Source organism: Mercenaria mercenaria, chromosome 16 (assembly GCF_021730395.1).
Source record: "Mercenaria mercenaria strain notata chromosome 16, MADL_Memer_1, whole genome shotgun sequence".
Lineage (NCBI taxonomy): Eukaryota > Metazoa > Mollusca > Bivalvia > Venerida > Veneridae > Mercenaria > Mercenaria mercenaria.
The window spans coordinates 34,422,250-34,442,076 of NC_069376.1; the positions used below are offsets into that span (position 1 = coordinate 34,422,250).

Sequence of the window (19,827 nt, forward strand, 5' to 3'; positions counted from 1 at the left end):
TTAGACCTACTGACCTAGTTTTTGACCGCACATGACCCTGTTTCGAATTTGACCTAGATATCATCAAGATGAACATTCAGACCAACTTTCATGAAGATCCATTGAAAAATATGGCCTTTAGAGAGGTCACAAGGTTTTTCTATTATTTGACCTACTGACCTAGTTTTTGACGGCACGTGACCAAATTTCAAATTTGACCTAGATATCATCAAGATGAACATTCAGACCAACTTTCATACAGATCCCATGGAAAATATGGCCTCTAGTTAGGTCACAAGGTTTCTCTATTATTTGACCTACTGACCTAGTTTTTTATGGCAAGTGACCCACTTTCAAACTTGACTTAGATATCATCAAGGTGAACATTCTGACAAATTTTCATGAGGATTTCATGAAATATATGGCCTCTAGAGAGGTCACAAGGTTTTTCTATTTTTAGACCTACTGACCTAGTTTTTGACCGCACGTGACCCGGTTTCGAACTTGACCTATATATCATCAAGATGAACATTCTGACCAATTTTCATGAAGATCCATTGAAAATTATGGCCTCTAGAGAGGTCACAAGGTTTTTCTATTTTTAGACCTACTGACCTAGTTTTTAAAGGCACGTGACCCAGTTTCGAACTTGACCTAGATATCATCAAGATGAACATGCTGACCAACTTTCATAAAGATCCCATAAAAAATGTGACCTCTAGAGTGGTCACAAGCAAAAGTTTACGGACGGACGGACGCACGGACGGACGGACGACGGACACCGCGCGATCACAAAAGCTCACCTTGTCACTTTGTGACAGGTGAGCTAAAAAAAAGAACTGACCAGCATTCTTTGGGAGCACAGCATATTTAACTTAAAAAATGTCGTCGTACCCAGAGTTGGTAGTTTTAACACATTTGTATAGTGCAAATTTTCTTACCTGGCGGAGATATTTATAGAAAGGTCATCAATGGGCCATTCTATCATTTAGTAATCGGTTACATCGTTAGATTTGGTTTCATTCCGTACGAATAAATCCGATATGCACCAAGTTACCTATTGATTTTAATGGTACAGCCTGTACTAAAAATATCTCCGCCAGATCAGATAATATGCACTATAAACAGCGTATTCAAAACTTTCTTAGCCTTCAGTGCGTTCTGTTCAGCCATTTTGTACAAAGAAAGTGTCTGGCTGAAGTAAATACCTACATATGTGAAACCTGAAACACATTCTAACTGTGTTCTATTATAATACCATTTTCTTTACTTGGTAATTTTCCGCCTTTTTTAAACAATAACACCTTTGTTTTATTGATATTGACTTTAAGTTTGCTTTCATTGCAAAATTTATTCAAAGATTTTAACTGCATTTGCAAGCCCACTATCGTATCTGCCATTAATTCGACATCATCTGCAAACATAACAAAAATAATTCAATTAATAAAGGACAAAGTTGTATACCGTGATTATTCAAACGTTATATTTCTTTTTCCAAATCATTTATATACAAAGAAAATAAAATGGGTAAGTTGCAACCCTATCTGAGCCCGACAGCTGTTAAAGCATGCTGTTAAGCCAGATTTACATTTAACAGACATCCTAACTGTACTGTAAATAGCCTGGACTGCAATTAACAGTTTTCCTCTGATATTATAAGAATGTAGTTTGTTATATAATGTAGGTCTATCACAAAAGCGATGTAAAGTTTTCTTCTCTTCATACTTAGAAGTTTACTTGCAAGAGACTGATATATATTTTACCAAAGACATCTGGCAGAGCTTTTCCTCTGTAATTGTTACGACTGTTAAAACTACCTTTTTATGGACAGGTACAGGTATTGAATGAGACCAGGCCGTCGCAAAGCTGCCTGACAAGAATATATTATTGAAAAATCTAACTAAGTATAGTAACGAAAAGTGCATAAACAAAGTGTGCCAGAAAAAGTTTCCCGCAAGTTGATTTGTTCAGTTTTAAACTTTTAACAGCAGAACTTATTTCATACGAAGTTATTTCATTATTGGGAATATCATTTTTCAATGTCACTAAACTCTCTATCCATATTAGTGTATGATGCATCATCAGAGACCTCATTTTCAGTACTTTTATCACCGAAAAGATTTTTAAAATGGAGCAGCCAAGCATCATCAGATATGTCAGGATTCCTAATTGAACTGCCTAATAATATTCTTTTACCTTTTGCCTAAATAACCGAGGATTCGTACTTTCAAGGGATTTGGCAATGTTTTCCTCATGCTTATTTTTTTTAGCCCTACACAAACACTTATATTTCAGCTGAAGTACAGCGTATTCTCAAAAATTCCTATTTACGGTATTTACGCAAAGCGCTCTTGGTATCACACTTCAATTTTCGGCATTCAGTATCATACCATTCATTTAAAAAAACCGGATGTTTACGGTCCTTTTTAGATTTTATTACAAAACAGAGCGACCTGGACCATGTTTGTGAAAGTTCTATACTACTATTTTTTACCCAAGTTCACTGATGTTTATTGACAATGAATATTGTTTCATCTATGACAATACGGATAATTCTAAGACATCAAAATAACGTATATTTCGAAGTAAATAGTTTCCTAGAACTATCAAATACATGGTCCATGGCGTCCTTACACGTGATCTGGGTTGTCACATGGGCCTGGTTGTTCCTAATTCAAAACTTTAACAAAAAAGTTCTAACTCTGTCAAAATTCAAATCAGAGTTATGGGAATTGTTTCTCCGTGTGTAAATATCTACTTGAAGTTTCAAATCAAAAGCATTGATAGAAACAGAGATATTTTACATTATCAAAATATTTAACCAAAGAATTCTACGTTAACAAGCAAATTCGACGAATTGTTATCCCCTTCGCTGAATGGGTATATATTGAGGAATGGCAAAGACATATATCCGGCAAAAAGTTAAGGATGTTTCTAAGAAGCAAATCAGTGCTAGCCCTGGCCATTATAAATTAATAGCCACTTTTTTTTCAAGGAAAAAAATAATAGACAAACTTGGCGCGCGCGTAATTCATGAAACACTTGAACACACTTTATTTTTCAGTTATCATTTTTCAGGTTTATCATAGGCTTTGAAAAATCATACATTTATGCATATCTTCAGTTGTTTGTATTCAAATGTTACTGAAACTACCATTTTAGTATGACTGTGACATGACCCATTGTGAATTCTTGTGAAGAATGATCATTGCTTTTTGTGACGAAAGTCAGGGCTTAAGCTAGGCTAAGATTTTAGGGAGAAGTCACTTCTCCCTCAGCTAAGATTATAGAGATTTTGGGGAGAAGTGACAAGATTTTAGGGAAAATGTGGAAATATTTTAATGTCATGACATGCAAGTTGAAAAAGGAACTAAATATGCTTAACATAATGTTACTATTTTTATTATTTCCTGTCTTTGTTTAAGTCTATTGATTTAAAGTAAATAATAAATTCACTAAAAATGTCAGTGATTCTGTTTTCTTCTCCTTGTAAACCTTGTGAATCTAATGTGATTAAACTGCAAATTAAAGTGTTTTTTTTTTCACTCTTGCAGTGATTGCCTAAACCAAGAAAACCCTTTGAATATGAATGCAATTTAAAAAAGTTAATTCCATATCAGCAAACAAGAGCTGTCATTAATGGTGACAAATGCCCCCGCAGCACCTTGACCTTTGACCTGGTGACCCCGAAGTCAGTAGGGGTGGTGTACTCAATAAGTACTATCAGAGAATGTGAAGTCTGAAGGTCCTGGGTGAAGTGGTTCGCGAGTAAAGTGCTTTCATGCAAAAAGTTAACGTTGGCCCCTGTGACCGTGACCTTTGACCTGGTGACCCCAAAGTCAGTAGGGGTGGTGCACTCAATAAGTACTATCAGCATGTGAAGTTTGAAGGTCCTGGGTGCAGTGGTTCGCGAGTAAAGTGCCTTCATGCAAAAAGTTAACGTTAGCCCCTGTGACCTTGACCTTTAACCTGGTGACCCCAAAGTCAGTAGAGATAGTGTACTCAATAAGAACTATCAGCATGTGAAGTTTGAAGGTCCTGGATGCAGTGGTTTGCAAGTAATGTGCCTTTATGCAAAAAGTTAACGTTGGCCCCTGTGACCTTGAACTTTGACCTGGTGACCCCAAAGACAGTAGGGGTGGTGTACTCAAAAAGTACTATCAGAATGTGAAGTTTGAAGGTCCTGGGTGCAGTGGTTCGCGAGTAAAGTGCCTTCATGCAAAAAGTTAACGTTGGCTTCTGTGACCTTAAACTTTGACCTGGTTAACCCAGTCAGTAGGGTCGGTGTACTCAGTAAGTATTATCAGCATGTGAAGTTTGAAGGTCCTGGGTGCAGTGGTTCGCGAGTAAAGTGCCTTCATGCAAAAAGTTAACGTTGGCCCCTGTGACCTTGACCTTTGACCTGGTGACCCCAAAGTCAATAGGGGTGGTGTACTCAATAAGTACTATCAGCATGGGAAGTTTGAATGTCCTGGATGCAGTGGTTCGCGAGTAAAGTGCATCATGCAAAAAGTTAACATTGGCCCCTGTGACCTTGACCTTTGACCTGGTGACCCCAATGTCAGTAGGGGTTGTGTACTCAATAAGTACTATCAGCATGTGAAGTTTGAAGGTCCTGGGTGCAGTGGTTCGCGAGTAAAGTGCCTTCATGCAAAAAGTTAACGTTATGACGAACGAACGAACGAACTAACCAACGAACGAACGGACAGACGGACGGACAGTTGAAAAATAAATCCACTCCCAATGCTATAATGCACTCAAAATCACAGTCACTTTAATAATTATGCTGGTTCTGAATTAAATACATGTCAATAGCAGTGACATCACATGGAATACACTACGTCGTCTTCTTTAATCTGCTGGTGTCGGCACACATTAAACGGAACAGTTGTCAAACAGGTTAAACCCAGTTTCTGATGGCAGGTGTCAAAAATTGGTGTAAATTTAAGTTACGTTATTTAAGTCACAGAAAGTGTCAGTGATAATATTATGTCTCTAAAGTCTTGGTTTTGAAAAATACGAGTAAAATTAAGTGGATTTAAGGAAATTACTGAGCCTGTCAAGGTAAGATACTTTCTAAAGGTAAAAAGGAATGTGTAAGCTAATGTAATATAAATCCCTACTGATAATTTGTGCTTGTCCGCGGACAAACGGAATGCAAAAACGCACTTGTTCGCCGTCCAAAAGTCTCGAATCGGACATAGGAATTCCACATCTGAAGGAATTATGTTTAATTTGTTTGTTTGGTAATTAATGGCGATTAAATGATCAAGGATAAAGTGATGCTTTAAATATGATCAATAGTGCACACATGTGGATCAATTAGTGAAGTATACCTCGTACGCGTGTTGGGGATAAACAAATCAATTAAGCGTGTCACCGTTTAGAAAGGGTAATTATGCCTCTGGGCGAATACACTTCCTGCTACCGACTTCACACGTTTTTGTCGATAAAAGTACGTATGTTCCAACAGTTTAAGGATAATTTTTTGCAATATTTTTTTTGTAGCATTTTTATAAATTAAATAATATCTTTACATTTGAACTTAAAATAACAGAAGTCCTTAAGGGAGCACAATCAAGTAAGAAATCTGGAATGTGGTTGGTGACTCAGGGTCGTGGTTTACAACTTCACATACTGATAAATATTCATGGGGAGGGGGTGATGGGTACAAAACTTTACATGTTTGTAATAAATATTGATGAAAATCAGAAAATGAAAAAATGGCGGGGGATGCATGATCGAGGTGTTAGTGTTGACTGGGTAGAGGAGCTAGGTGGGGGGAGGGTACAACTTTGCATGTTGATGAATATTTGTGGAAGGTTTAAACTTTAAAAAAAAAAAGGAAGAAAAAAAAAACGGTTTTGGGGTGCGGGTGGGGGGGGAGTCTGACCAGGGCCGTGGGGTGACCGGATGTGGGTAAACACAAAAACAAAACTAAAGACCCAATAACACTGTCAACAAGTAAGACTAAAAGACAGATATATCTGCCTTTGCCGTTATGGATATTGGCTCAAACATTTGACCTTGAGTTATGACCTTGACCTAGGGCCAACATTGCTGACTCATGGGTTCTGCACATCGTCTTGATGAGGTGATCATTTAATCCAAGTTTCATGATTATCCTTCAAGGGGTTTAGGAGACACTAAAATGGACACAACATGTTCCAATTTCGCATGCAAATGAGCTAATGGATCTCAAATTAACATTAATATGTTGTTTAACAACAAACTAATGGAGCACATAATAGATTACTAAATGGATCACATATTAGATCGCTTAATGGATTGCATAATAGATGGCTTAATGGATCGCATAATTTATCGCTTAATAGATCGCTCAATGGAATGCATTTCATCAAACAGATACATTCCTAACAACTTGCTAAATTCAATTGAAACCATATAGTTTGGCAACTTGTTTATATGTGTACTCTGGATTTGCAGAGATGCACTGTACAGTAATTGTTGATTTGTTTTGTTTTTGTTTTGGGTTTAACACCGTTTTTAAACAGAATTTCAGTCATGTAACGGCTGGCAGTTAGCCTAACAACTGTTCCTGGATTCTGTACCAGTACAAACCAGTTCTCCGCAAGTAACTGCCAACTTCCCCACATAAATTATCAGAGGTGGAGGACGAATGATTTCAGACACAATGTCTTTTATCAAATCGTCACAGAGAACATACGCCCCACCCAGGGATCGAACTCGCGACCCTGCGATCCCCAGACCAATGCTCTCCCTACTGAGCGGGCGGGTAAGTAACTGTTAAAAAGGCCTTTCTGTCATAAGTATTAAGGTATTGTTACAATAATGATAACAATGTTAATATGCATGACATGATACAAAGTAAGCAATCATTAAACATTTTCATGATCATGCATTGCGATTCAGTTTTACACAAATCATTTCATAAATTATGCAGCTAACAGAAATTCAATCTTTATGAAATATGCATAGACAAAGAGAAACCTACATTAAAGACCTGCTCCAGTCCCACCTTTTAACCTTAAATTGTCACTGAAAAAACATGAAAGTCCTATGAACAGTAATGCCTGTCAAAATAGAGTCTATTTTATATAAAATTCTGTATAAAATACACTACGGTTTTGCGCGCTTAAGTGTGGCGCGAAGCCGTTAACTGTTACCTCTTGTAATCATTGGTTGCATACACACAATAGAATTTAACTAACCGCGGAGCAGGCCTTTAACTAGTTTTCATATTGTGCAGTGAGTATATATGCAGTTGAATCAGCATTTTAACAAGAGCTGTCCGTAAGACAGCGCGCTCCACTATTCGGGGATCTGACAGTAAAATGAATATATGTCTGAATAAGAGACCTCTACTTCAAAAGGAAGATATACCAAGAGGCATAATTCCATCAAATACACAAATCTGCGTTATTAGGATTGTTACAACACATGCAGATGATGATGATAAAGATATATTTTGAGTTTCAAGTCATTATCTTATATTATATAGTACCAAAATTATGTCCAGAAAACGAAGTTTGATAAAAATGTAAGTGTAAAAGGGGCTTAATTCGGTCAAAAATACAAATCAGAGTTATGGGGATTGTTACCACACATGCAGATGACGATGATAAAGATACATTTTAAGTTTCAAGTCTTTATCTTATATTGCATTAAAGTTATATCCAGAAAGCGAAGATTGCAAAAAAGTTTAAGAAGAAAAGGGGCATAATTCTGTCAAAAATACAATTAAAGTTATGGGGTATGTAGCCACACATGCTGATGATAATAAACAAGTATTTTTTAATTTCAAGTGATTATATTTTAAAGTACTAAAGATATGTCTATAAACGAAACTCTCGAAAAAATTAAACAAAAAAATAATTCAAAGTATAACTACATGGTGACCTTGACCTTGGGTGTAATGGGCCCAGCCCCTGCACATACTTTGTTTGTATGCTGGACAATGTTTATGTGAACATACAGTTTGATATAAGCAAAAGTAACAAAGATGACAGAAAAACAAAGATGCCGAAAAACTTTAACCTTAAAAAATCCTAAGTATAAGACCTTGGTGACCTTGACCTTGGGTATAATGGGCCCACTCCCTAAACATATTTTGTTTGTATGCTGGACAATGTTTATGTAAAGTTACAGTAAGATATAAGCAATAATACAAAGATATGACAGAAAAACAAAGGTTGCCGAAAAACTTTAACCTTAAAAATAACCTAAGTATAAGACCTTGGTGACCTTGACCTTGGGTATAACAGGCTCAGCCCCTACACATACTTTGTTTGTATACTGGACAATGTTTATGTAAAGTTACAGTAAGATACATGTATAAGCAATAGTAACAAAGATATGACAGAAAAACAAAGGTTGCCGAAAAACTTTAATCTTAAAAATAACCTAAGTATAAGACCTTGGTGACCTTGACCTTAGATATAATGGGCTCAGCCCCTACACATAATTTGTTTGTATACTGGACAATGTTTATGTGAAGTTACAGTAAGATACAAGCAATAGTAACAAAGATATGACAAAAAAAAACAAAGGTTGCCGAAAAACTTTAACCTTAAAAATAACCTAAGTATAAGACCTTGGTGACCTTGATCTTGGGTATAATGGGCTCAGCCCCTACACATACTTTGTTTGTATGCTGGACAATGTTTATGTGAACTTACAGTTTGATATAAGCAAAAGTAACAAAGATATGACAGAAAAACAAAGATGCCGAAAAACTTTAACCTTAGAAATCACCTAAGTATAAGATCCTGGTGACCCTGACCTTGGGTATAATAGGCCCACTCCCTAAACATACTTTGTTTGTATGCTGGACAATGTTTTTATAAAGTTACAGTAAGATATAAGCAATAGTAACAAAGATATAACAGAAAAACAAAGGTTGCCGAAAAACTTTAACCTTAAAAATAACCTAAGTATAAGACCTTGGTGACCTTGACCTTGGGTATAATGGGCTCAGCCCCTAAACATATTTTGTTTGTATACTGGTCAATGTTTATGTGAAGTTACAGTAAGATATAAGCAATTGTAACAAAGATATGACAGAAAAACAAAGGTTGCCGAAAAACTTTAACCTTAAAAATAACCTAAGTATACGACCTTGGTGACCTTGATCTTAGGTATAATGGGCTAAACCCCTACACATACTTTGTTTGTATACTGGACAATGTTTATGTGAAGTTACAGTAGGATATAAGCAATAGTAACAAAGATATGACAGAAAAACAAAGGTTGCCGAAAAACTTTAACCTTAAAAATAACCTAAGTATAAGACCTTGGTGACCTTGACCTTGGGTATAATGGGCTCAGCCCCTAAACATATTTTGTTTGTATACTGGTCAATGTTTATGTGAAGTTACAGTAAGATATAAGCAATTGTAACAAAGATATGACAGAAAAACAAAGGTTGCCGAAAAACTTTAACCTTAAAAATAACCTAAGTATAAGACCTTGGTGACCTTGACCTTGGGTATAACAGGCTCAGCCCTAAACATACTTTGTTTGTATAACTGGACAATGTTTATGTAAAGTTACAGTAAGATACATGTATAAGCAATAGTAACAAAGATATGACAGAAAACAAAGTTGCCGAAAAACTTAATCTTAAAATAACTAAGATAAGACCTTTGGTGACCTTGACCTTAGATATAATGGGCTCAGCCCTACACATAATTTGTTTTAAACTGGACCAATGTTTAGTGGAAGTTACAGTAAGATACAAGCATATAACAAAGATATGACAAAAAAAACACAAAGGTTGCCGAAAAACTTTAACCTTAAAATAACCTAATTAAGACCTTGGTGACCTTGATCTTGGTATAATGGGCTCAGCCCTACACATACTTTGTTTGTATGCTGGACAATGTTTATGTGAACTTACAGTTTGATATAAGCAAAAGTAACAAAGATATGACAGAAAAACAAAGATGCCGAAAAACTTTAACCTTAGAAATCACCTAAGTATAAGATCCTGGTGACCCTGACCTTGGGTATAATAGGCCCACTCCCTAAACATACTTTGTTTGTATGCTGGACAATGTTTTTATAAAGTTACAGTAAGATATAAGCAATAGTAACAAAGATATAACAGAAAAACAAAGGTTGCCGAAAAACTTTAACCTTAAAAATAACCTAAGTATAAGACCTTGGTGACCTTGACCTTGGGTATAATGGGCTCAGCCCCTAAACATATTTTGTTTGTATACTGGTCAATGTTTATGTGAAGTTACAGTAAGATATAAGCAATTGTAACAAAGATATGACAGAAAAACAAAGGTTGCCGAAAAACTTTAACCTTAAAAATAACCTAAGTATACGACCTTGGTGACCTTGATCTTAGGTATAATGGGCTAAACCCCTACACATACTTTGTTTGTATACTGGACAATGTTTATGTGAAGTTACAGTAGGATATAAGCAATAGTAACAAAGATATGACAGAAAAACAAAGGTTGCCGAAAAACTTTAACCTTAAAAATAACCTAAGTATAACAGCCTGGTGACCTTGACCTTAGGTATAATGGGCTCAGGCCCTACACATATTTTTTTGTATACTGGACAATGTATTTGTGAAGTTACAGTAAGATATAAGCAATAGTAACAAAGATATAACAGAAAAACAAAGGTTGCCGAAAAACTTTAACCAAGAAGGGTCACGCCGACGCCGGGGCGAGTAGATAAGCCCCCCCCCCCTTATTCTCCGAATAGTGGAGCTAAAAAGTATTATGTTATATTAAATAAAATCCTGGAATTCTATCAATTTCAATTATTTTATTGAAATCTTTAAACAAGAGGGCCATGATAGCCCTATATCGCTCAACTGAGTTTAATTGCTTGCTTGAACAAATTTCTTTGCTAAAGCTTCCGAAACAAAAACAAACTAGTAATTTGTCCATGGGACACAGACGCCCCCACTACATGACAAAGGACATAAATTTTTTCCTAGGTCAGGGGCCATAACTCCTACAATACTGAATGAATCCGGACGCGAAACCCTAGGTGCACAACCGCAAATGCTGACCAACATTTCTTTAAACTCTAGTGACTCTAGCTCAAATACTTTTGGAGGTACGCGCAACACAACATTAAAATTAACAATTTTTAACTAAATCAAGGGCCATAACTCCTACAAGACTGAATTAATCTGGACGCGAAACCCTAGGTGCACAACTGCACATGCTGACCAACATTCCCGTAAACTTGGGTGACTCTAGGTCAAATACTTTTGGAGCAATGCACGACACAACATTAAAATAACCAATTTTTTACTAAGTCAGGGGCCATAACTACTACACAACTGAATGAATCTGGACGCAAAACCCCAGGTGCACAACTACACATGCTTACCAACATTCCTGTAAAGTTTTGTGACTCTAGGTCAAATACTTTTTGAGCTAGGCGCGACACAACATTAAAATGACCAATTTTTACAAAGTCAGGGGCCATAACTCCTATACGACTAAATGAATCCGGACGCGAAACCCCAGGTGCACAACTACACATGCTGACCAACATTCCTTTTAAAGTTTTGTGACTCTACTTTAAATACTTTTGGAGCTACGCGCGACAACATTCTCGGAAGGACGGATGGACGGACGGAAGGAAGGACAGACGGATGGACAAGGGCAAATCTATATGCACCCCCCCCCCCACCAAAAAAAGTGGGGATATAAAAAAGGCGACAAAGTCATGGTAAAGATTCCGCAAGATAAGTACTGAAATCTGTTAAAAATTATACAGTTGGTCCAAATCTCTTTGCTGTAGTTTTAAAAACAAGAAAGTAGGTCAGCAGGTCAGGGTTAATAATATTTAAGATGAGTATTGAAATCTAAATCAAAACTTCTACATGTGGTCCAAATTTCCATGTTGTATCTTCAAAAACAAGAAAACAGGTCAGAAGTCAAAGTTACAGTCAAGTGACCCCTTATTACTTGGGGTCATCAGGTAATTATAAATTAATTAAACAGTCTAGGAAATATGATCAAATATTTTTTAAAGTACATTTTCCTATGATTATAACTCATATACAAGTGATCTTGGGGCGGGGCCTCTTTTCACCTCATGGACATAATTTGATTAATCTTGTTAAAGGACCACTTGGCAATGTTACATACCAAGTATCAAAAGCCAAGGCCTTGCACCGCAGTTTCAGACAAAAAGATTTCTAAAGTTTTTCCTATATTAGTCTATGTAAAACTTGGTAACCTCAGGGCAGGGCCTCTTTTCATCCTATAGGCATAATTTAAACAATCTTAGTAGAAGACACAAGACAATGCTACATAGCAAATATCAAAAGCCCAGACCTTGCAAAACAGTTTCAGACAAAAAGATTTCTAAAGTTTTCCCTATATTATATCATATGAGGTGGGTGGTGGGGTAGAACTACACACAAGTCTTGCGCCAGGTGTAGGCTGCAATTTTTTCTGCTCTGCAAAATTGGATTATTTTTGCAAAAAGCAGTGATTCTAGAGATTGGATTTTTGACTCAGTTTTTAATAAACTGGTAACCAACATTCTGCAGAATTTATTTTGTGGAATTATCATTGGATTTACGAATAACTTTGATGTAAAACAATTGTAATTTGACAAATATTGGGGTAACGTTTCAATAATTTCAGTCAGTTTTGGTGAACAACATCTCACTCGAAATTATGGCTAATCCGTGTACAGGTAGACAATACAGTAGAGACCAATTACTGGATTATAGAGATGTGCCTAGGAGGTATACAATACCGAATAAAGAAACATTAGCTTTGTTGAAAAAGTACAACCTTTTGAAATACAGAGGTAAACGAGCCGGTCGCCCGAGGATAAAATCTAAAGCTGATATTCACTTGAAAAATTCGACCCAAATTAAACTAAATCATACATTTATATCAAATGCACACAGAAAGAAACAACAGGAACGTTCAAATTTGATCCAAATTAAACTAGATCATTCATTTTTATTGAATGCCCAAAGAATGAAACAACTGAAACTTTCAACTGTGAACATACGGTCTGTGCGAGGAAAGTCTGCTGACCTTCTCCAGCACATATTAGAGGAGTGTATAGACCTCTGTGTGATCACAGAAACTTGGCTACAGCCGGATGGTGATGACGTTGTCAGGGGGGAATTGTCTCAAGATGGTTACTGCTTTGATGATGTCCCGAGACCCGACCGTAAAGGTGGAGGACTTGCCTTGTTATACAGAAACAATCTCAAAGTGTCAAGATGCCCAGCAGAAACCTTTCAGTCTTTTGAATGTGCTGAATGGAAAGTACGTAGTCAATCATTCATCCTCTACATCTTTGGTATATATAGACCGCCATATTCGGAGAGACACCCAGTAACTCAGGCTATGTTTATGACAGAATTCACTGGGTTTCTCGAACAAATAACGTCAAGATCCGAGTTTATGGTGCTGTTAGGTGACTTTAACATCCACATGGGTAATAAGTCAGACTGCTACACAAAACAATTTCAGCAGTGTTTGAGATCTTTTCGACTGGTTCAACATGTCAATGCTCCTACTCATTCTGGTGGTCATATTCTTGACCTGATGATCACAAAGCTAGAAGACAAACGTGTGAATGTCTCAGAACCTTTGCCAGACTATTACATCTCTGACCACTGCTTTGTAAGTTGTAACATTGAACAGTGTCGCCCTCCCTTGATCAGGAAAGAAATCAAATCTCGCAATTGGAAATCTGTATCAAGTGACTTATTACAATCAGAATTCGGTCAATTAAATGAAATTGTAGTGAACACTTCCAATGTCAATGATCTTGTGTCTGAGTTCACTAGAATCACGTCCGACATTGTTCAGAAACATGCCCCTCTAAAGGGAAGAACTATTCTCTGTAGACCGACAATTCCTTGGTACTCTGGATACCTAAAACAGCTGAAACAATACAAACGATCAATAGAAAAAATCTTTATGAATGACAAATCTGACCTTTCAAAGAAAGTGTATTGTGGTGTAAGAAATGTATATAGCGCTGAGCTTTCTAGGGCCAAGGATGAGTATTACCAGAACAATATTGGAGAAGCAGAAGGAAACATCAAAAAGCTGTATGCCGTAACATCCGATTTACTGGGAAGGTCGAAAGACAATCCGCTTCCATTACACACAAGTGCAGTATCTTTGGCAAATGACTTTCTACGATATTTTGCTGATAAAATAATCAAGTTGAGAAATGATTTTGACAACATATCAATTGAAACACCCAATGGTAATTCTTTCTACTCAAATCCACCTGTGACTATGAATACATTTACTGCGTTCAAACCACTTTCCGAAAACGATATTTTGAAACTTGTATATGCATCAAAATCTACAACTTGTGAACTTGATGTGATACCAACTAAGAAATTAAAGGAGCATTTTTCACAACTTGTTCCCGTTGTGACAGAAATTGTAAATCGATCACTGCTATCTGGTGTGTTCCCTGATGAATGGAAAAGTGCTGTGATAAAACCTTTGTTGAAGAAGAAAGGTCTCCCACTTGAACTGCAAAACTATCGCCCAGTGTCAAATTTAACATTCCTCTCCAAAATTCTTGAAAAAGCTGCACTAAATCAAATCAACAAGCATATTGAAGCTAACAATCTCCTCCCAGCTTACCAAAGTGCCTATAGAACATATCATGGGGTTGAAACAGCAATGGTCAAAATGTATAATGATCTTTTGGAAACCATAGATGAAAATCAAATAACAGTCGTGGTCATGATCGACTTGAGTGCAGCGTTCGATACCATCGATATCCCGATACTGATTCAAATCCTTCAAGATGACTTTGGTATACATAGCACTCCCTTGAAATGGATAAAATCTTATCTCACGAACAGAACAATGAAAGTTTTAGTCGAACAGTCAGCATCTGACACGGAGCCACTAAGGTTTGGTGTCCCGCAGGGTTCTTGTGCCGGACCTGTGATCTTAACCCTGTATATATCGGCTCTTAACCGAGTGGTGCAGAAATATCCAGCTGATCTCTATGGATACGCGGACGACCACAAGACTGCGTTAAAAATTCAAGCGGGAAATTCTCAAAATGAGACAACTGTTCTTCAACAACTCGACAGTTGTCTAAATGAAATCATAAAATGGATGACAACCTTCAAACTGAAAATGAATCAGTCTAAAACTGAAATTATTATGTATGGAACAAGACAACAGTTAGCGAAATTGGACATCACAAGTGTAAACGTTGGTGGGTGTGGCGTAAAATGCGTCGATCACGTCAGAGACCTAGGTGTAACTATGACCAATACACTCAACTTTGACCATCACATTCAGAAGAAGTGTCAGATAGCTCATGTACAGTTACGAAACCTTAGGGCTATACGGAAACATCTCACACAGAAGTCAACTGAATCATTAGTGCATGGACTGGTTCATTCTCACATTGACTTCTGCAACAGTTTATTTACAGAAATTCCAGCCTACCAAATCAATAAACTACAGCGAGTCCAAAATCATGCCACTAGAGAAGTCAAGAATGTTTCCTATGAAAAACCAAGTACCGAACTTCTGAAAGAATTACACTGGCTTCCAGTTAAGGCTAGAGTCATGTTCAAAGTTTTAGTAATAGTCTTCCGTGTCATCAATGGTACAGCTCCAGTATATCTGAGGGAAATGTTTGTACCTACTCGACAACGATACCGACTTCGCTCACAAAGTGACACTAACTTTAACATCCCTAGACGGCGAACAAAACTAGCAGACAGATTTATGGCAGTCGTTGGTCCCAAATGGTGGAACGATCTGCCTAGCTATCTGAAAAACATTCAGTCTGAAGCCAGCTTTAGATCAAAACTGAAAACACATTTATTTAGGCAGTTTTATGAACAATGAGTGTAGTCTTGTTAAAATACAAAATATTCAGAAGTGGTGTAAAATAGTATTTATATATGTCCAAATCTTTAAATCTAAGTTCTAGAATCCTGTTCATATTTTGTATGTATATATGTTAAATGTGTGTTATGTAATTGTAAAGCGCAATAAAATATTTTATAATTTTTGCGCTATATAAATGCCATGTATTTGTATTTGTATAGAACAACTATTTTAAGTTTGAATCAAATTCATTTAGTAATAAGTCAGATATTTATTAAAAGTACACCGAATTAACCTGAAATTCTAAGTATTTAGCCTAAAACGGGAGATAATTCACAAAATATTGGTGCCAGAGTCATGACCCTTGTGCCATATGATGTGGGTGATGATGAGAAACAACTATGTTTGAAGCAAATCCATCAAGTAATAACAGAGATAAAGTGAAAGTGCATCAACACTTTAACCTGAAATTTTAAGTACAAAAGTGGAGTTTATCATAAAATACAGGAGTCACAGTTATGCCCCTTGTGTCAAATGATGCAAGTAGTGATGATGAACAATTCTTTAAAGTTTGAATCAAATCCCTGTGAAATAACACAGATACAATGCATCAAAAATAACAAAAAATTCTCAGTAACAAGAGGGCACAATTCATAAAAAATTGGTGCCAGAGTTATGCACCTCGTGTCATATGATGTGGGTGATGATGTGAAATAACTATTTTAGGTTTGAATCAAATCCATTTAGTAATAACTGGTATAAAGTGAAAGTGCACCAAAATTTTAACCTGAAATTTCTAAGTAAAAAGGGGGAATAATTCATGAAAAATTGGTGCCAGAGTTATGCACCTCGTGTCATATGATGTAGGTGATGATGTGAAATAACTATTTTAGGTTTGAATCAAATCCATTTAGTAATAACTGATATAAAGTGAAAGTGCACCAAAACTTTAACCTGAAATTCTAAGTAAAAAGGGGGATAATTAATAAAATATTGATGCAAGAGTTATGACCCTTGTGCCATATGATGTGGGTGATGATAAGGAACAATTATTTTAAGTTTGAAGCAAATCCATCAAGTAATAACAAAAATAATGAGAAAGTGCATCAAAACTTTAACCAAAGTGCGGACGCGGAAGGACGCCGACGCCGGGTTGAGTAGGATAGCTCTCCATACTTCATATAGTCGAACTAAAAACAAATTAACTAAACTGATTAAATCATTTACTTTATCCATTTCAATCTTTAAATTTCATTAAATTTTATTTTACAACAATGAAATAAATGTCATCTAAAGGATAAAGTCATTGAGAGTCGGAAATTACTTGCACCTAAGCTTTCATATCAATGGTTTTATACAAAAAATTGCTATGAATATATGAGATTTTTACAAATTCTATATAGAAAATAGAAAGGAAAAACGATGGCATTATAAAGCGTATTTTTACGAATCAAAAATAAAGATAAAATTGATGTTAACAAGAGCTCGTCAAACACGAAATGCCCCCCCCCCCCCCCCCACTGATGCATTCAGTAATTGCACAAGGAACAGAAATTATATGCTCACTGTAAACAAAAGTTCTACCATTCTGGTTTAATCTGACCTTGACCTTTAACCTATTAACCTAACAAGAGATTACAGAGTAATCTTGGCGCCATCCACTGAGCCATTTTTGAATGTTCCAAATTTCAAGACTAGCTCAAGGTCAAAATCAAGGTCAAATTTCATTTTGGTATAAAACAATGTGTATGTGGTCCAAATTTGAAAGCTGTGGCTTGAGAAATGTGAAAGCAGGTCACTAGATAAATTTCAAGGTCAAAGTTCATTTCGGTAGACAGAACTATGCATGTGCTTCAAATTTGGAGGCTGTAGCTTGAGAAATGTGATAGTAGGTAATAGGTAAAAATCAATGTCAAATTTCAATTCAGAACACAAAAATATGCATGCAGTCCAAATTTGAAGCCTGCTGCTTCAGAACTTGAAAGTAGGTCACTAGGTCAATCTCAAGATCAAAATTTCGGTACACAAAACTATGCATGTGGTTCAAATTTGAAGGCTGTAGCTTGAGAAATGTGAAAGTAGGTCACTAGGTCAAAATCAAGGTCAAATTCTATTTGTGAACAAAAAACTATGTATGTGGTCCAAATCTGAAGCATGTACCTTCAAAAATGTGAAAGTAGGTCACTACGTCAATAACAAGGTCAAAGTTTTTTTCGGTACACAAACCTATGCATGTGGTCCAAAGGACATCGGACATTATGCTAGGGATTTTGCCCTAAATTCAATGCTATTTCTTGACTTCAACAGCCGATAGTTTTATATAATGGCTTCAAATATTGATAAATAAGTTATATTCCTATCAAACTGTCACAAAAATAGTTTTATTTCATATTCGTTTTCTTGAAATTCGATCAGATTGTAACTAAGGGTCATATTTTTGAAAAATTTAAAATGTGTATTTTTAGTTAAAATAAGCATTGGTATTTAAGGTATGTCTACTATGAAATATTTAACACAATAAATAAACTTATACCATGCAGATTATCAGTTATATTGACATTTTTGAAAATAAACGAAACGGAAAAAAGAAGTGGAACAAAACTTATGGTCCCTAACTGTACTTCAGTAATTTCCACCCGAGTGCCCATGAAAACTGATGCATTGATCATAGCCTATTGTTTGCTTTCTATACATCTATTGCTATACTGTATATATATATACAAGTGCAATACTGACCGGGCATTATGTGGAGGATTATTATTGAATACATGCAGTGTATCTGGCCATACATTGGCGTAGTTGGCCTTTTTCAGTTGAAACGGAGGGGTGCAGGAGACTGCCTATTCCGCTGTAGGTTCAGGGATGCCTTACGTTTAGCATTTTATATCAGTGGAACAGAACTTCAATAGCTAGTATCAACATTTATATAAATATTCTTGGGGTGTCTGTGTTAGTTCTTTGAGGTCCTTACTAGTACTTCAGTTGGTTTCAAAATAAGTATCAGACGTGTGAGCGAATTGATGTTAATTCTGGGGGTGTCAGTGTTAGTTATGGGCGAGTCAGTATTAATTCTATGGGTGTCAGTGTAAGTTCTGGAAGCAACTGGGTCAGTTAAGCACGGGTGGTAAACGCGCAATCCAATTCCCACTGGGAATACGCTATAAATGGGTTGCGCGACTTCCTGTGCTGGTGCTGCGCATCAATATATACAAAAACGAGGTAGGTGGTTTTTTGTTTTCGTAAATAATGACACATTTACGAGTGCTTTCGAAAAAAAGCAAAATGCTATTCGACACAAAAATGAATAACGATCATAACTTATTAATTTAAGAATCAGCTCTGTTATCACGAAAACACTGCTGGCTCGAGCTGTCAAAAAAGCATGGAATCATGAAAAATGCATATTTTCTAACTCTTGTGCCTTCTTTCTGGAAATGTGACGCTTCTAATGATCAAACACGTGTAAAACAGTCATGAATATTACCTACACTTGAATGAAATGTTGCTTTTGGGGGAAAGATTGGCAAAAAATAATCGGGAATGGGGTTGCGCCCCGGGAATGGAGTTGCGCGTATACATTATATACTGCTAGTTACTGAGAAATGGCTGCGGACGGACATTTTTGGGCATTTTTTATTAAATCAAGGGCAATAACTCTAAGGAAAATTGACCAATCCAAAAATAAACTTGACGGGCATCATCGCAGTATGTTGGTTCATGTTTATTTCAAGTTTCATGAAATTCTACCTGCTAGTTACTGAGAAATGGGGGGTCATAATTTGAATAAATGTTGTAGAGGTCCACTTGGCCATGCTACATGTGAAATATCTAAGCTCTAGGCCTTCTGGTTTATTTTTAGAAAATTTTTGAAGACGTTCATATGTAAAATCAAGTGACCCCTAGGGCGGGGTCAATTTTGACCCCGTGGTCATGATTTGAACAATTTTAGTAGAGGTCCACTAGGCAATGCTACACGTCAAATATCTAAGCTCTAGGGCTTCTGGTTTTTGAGAAGAAGATTTTTCAA

General features: G+C 36.4%; 1 protein-coding gene across 4 annotated transcripts in view; it reads right to left on the reverse strand.

Moving 5' to 3' along the window:
- The window catches only part of LOC123540961 (zinc finger protein 808-like), an 80,395-nt gene that overhangs the window by 5,452 nt on the left and 55,116 nt on the right, over positions 1–19,827 (reverse strand). The window contains exon 2 of one of the 4 annotated variants that reach the window (XM_045326297.2): positions 1,238–1,393. The exons of the other annotated variants lie outside the window; for them this stretch is intronic. The gene's annotated coding sequence lies outside the window, so the exon portion shown is untranslated. The remainder of the gene's footprint in view (positions 1–1,237; positions 1,394–19,827) is intronic. 4 annotated transcript variants of the gene reach the window in all.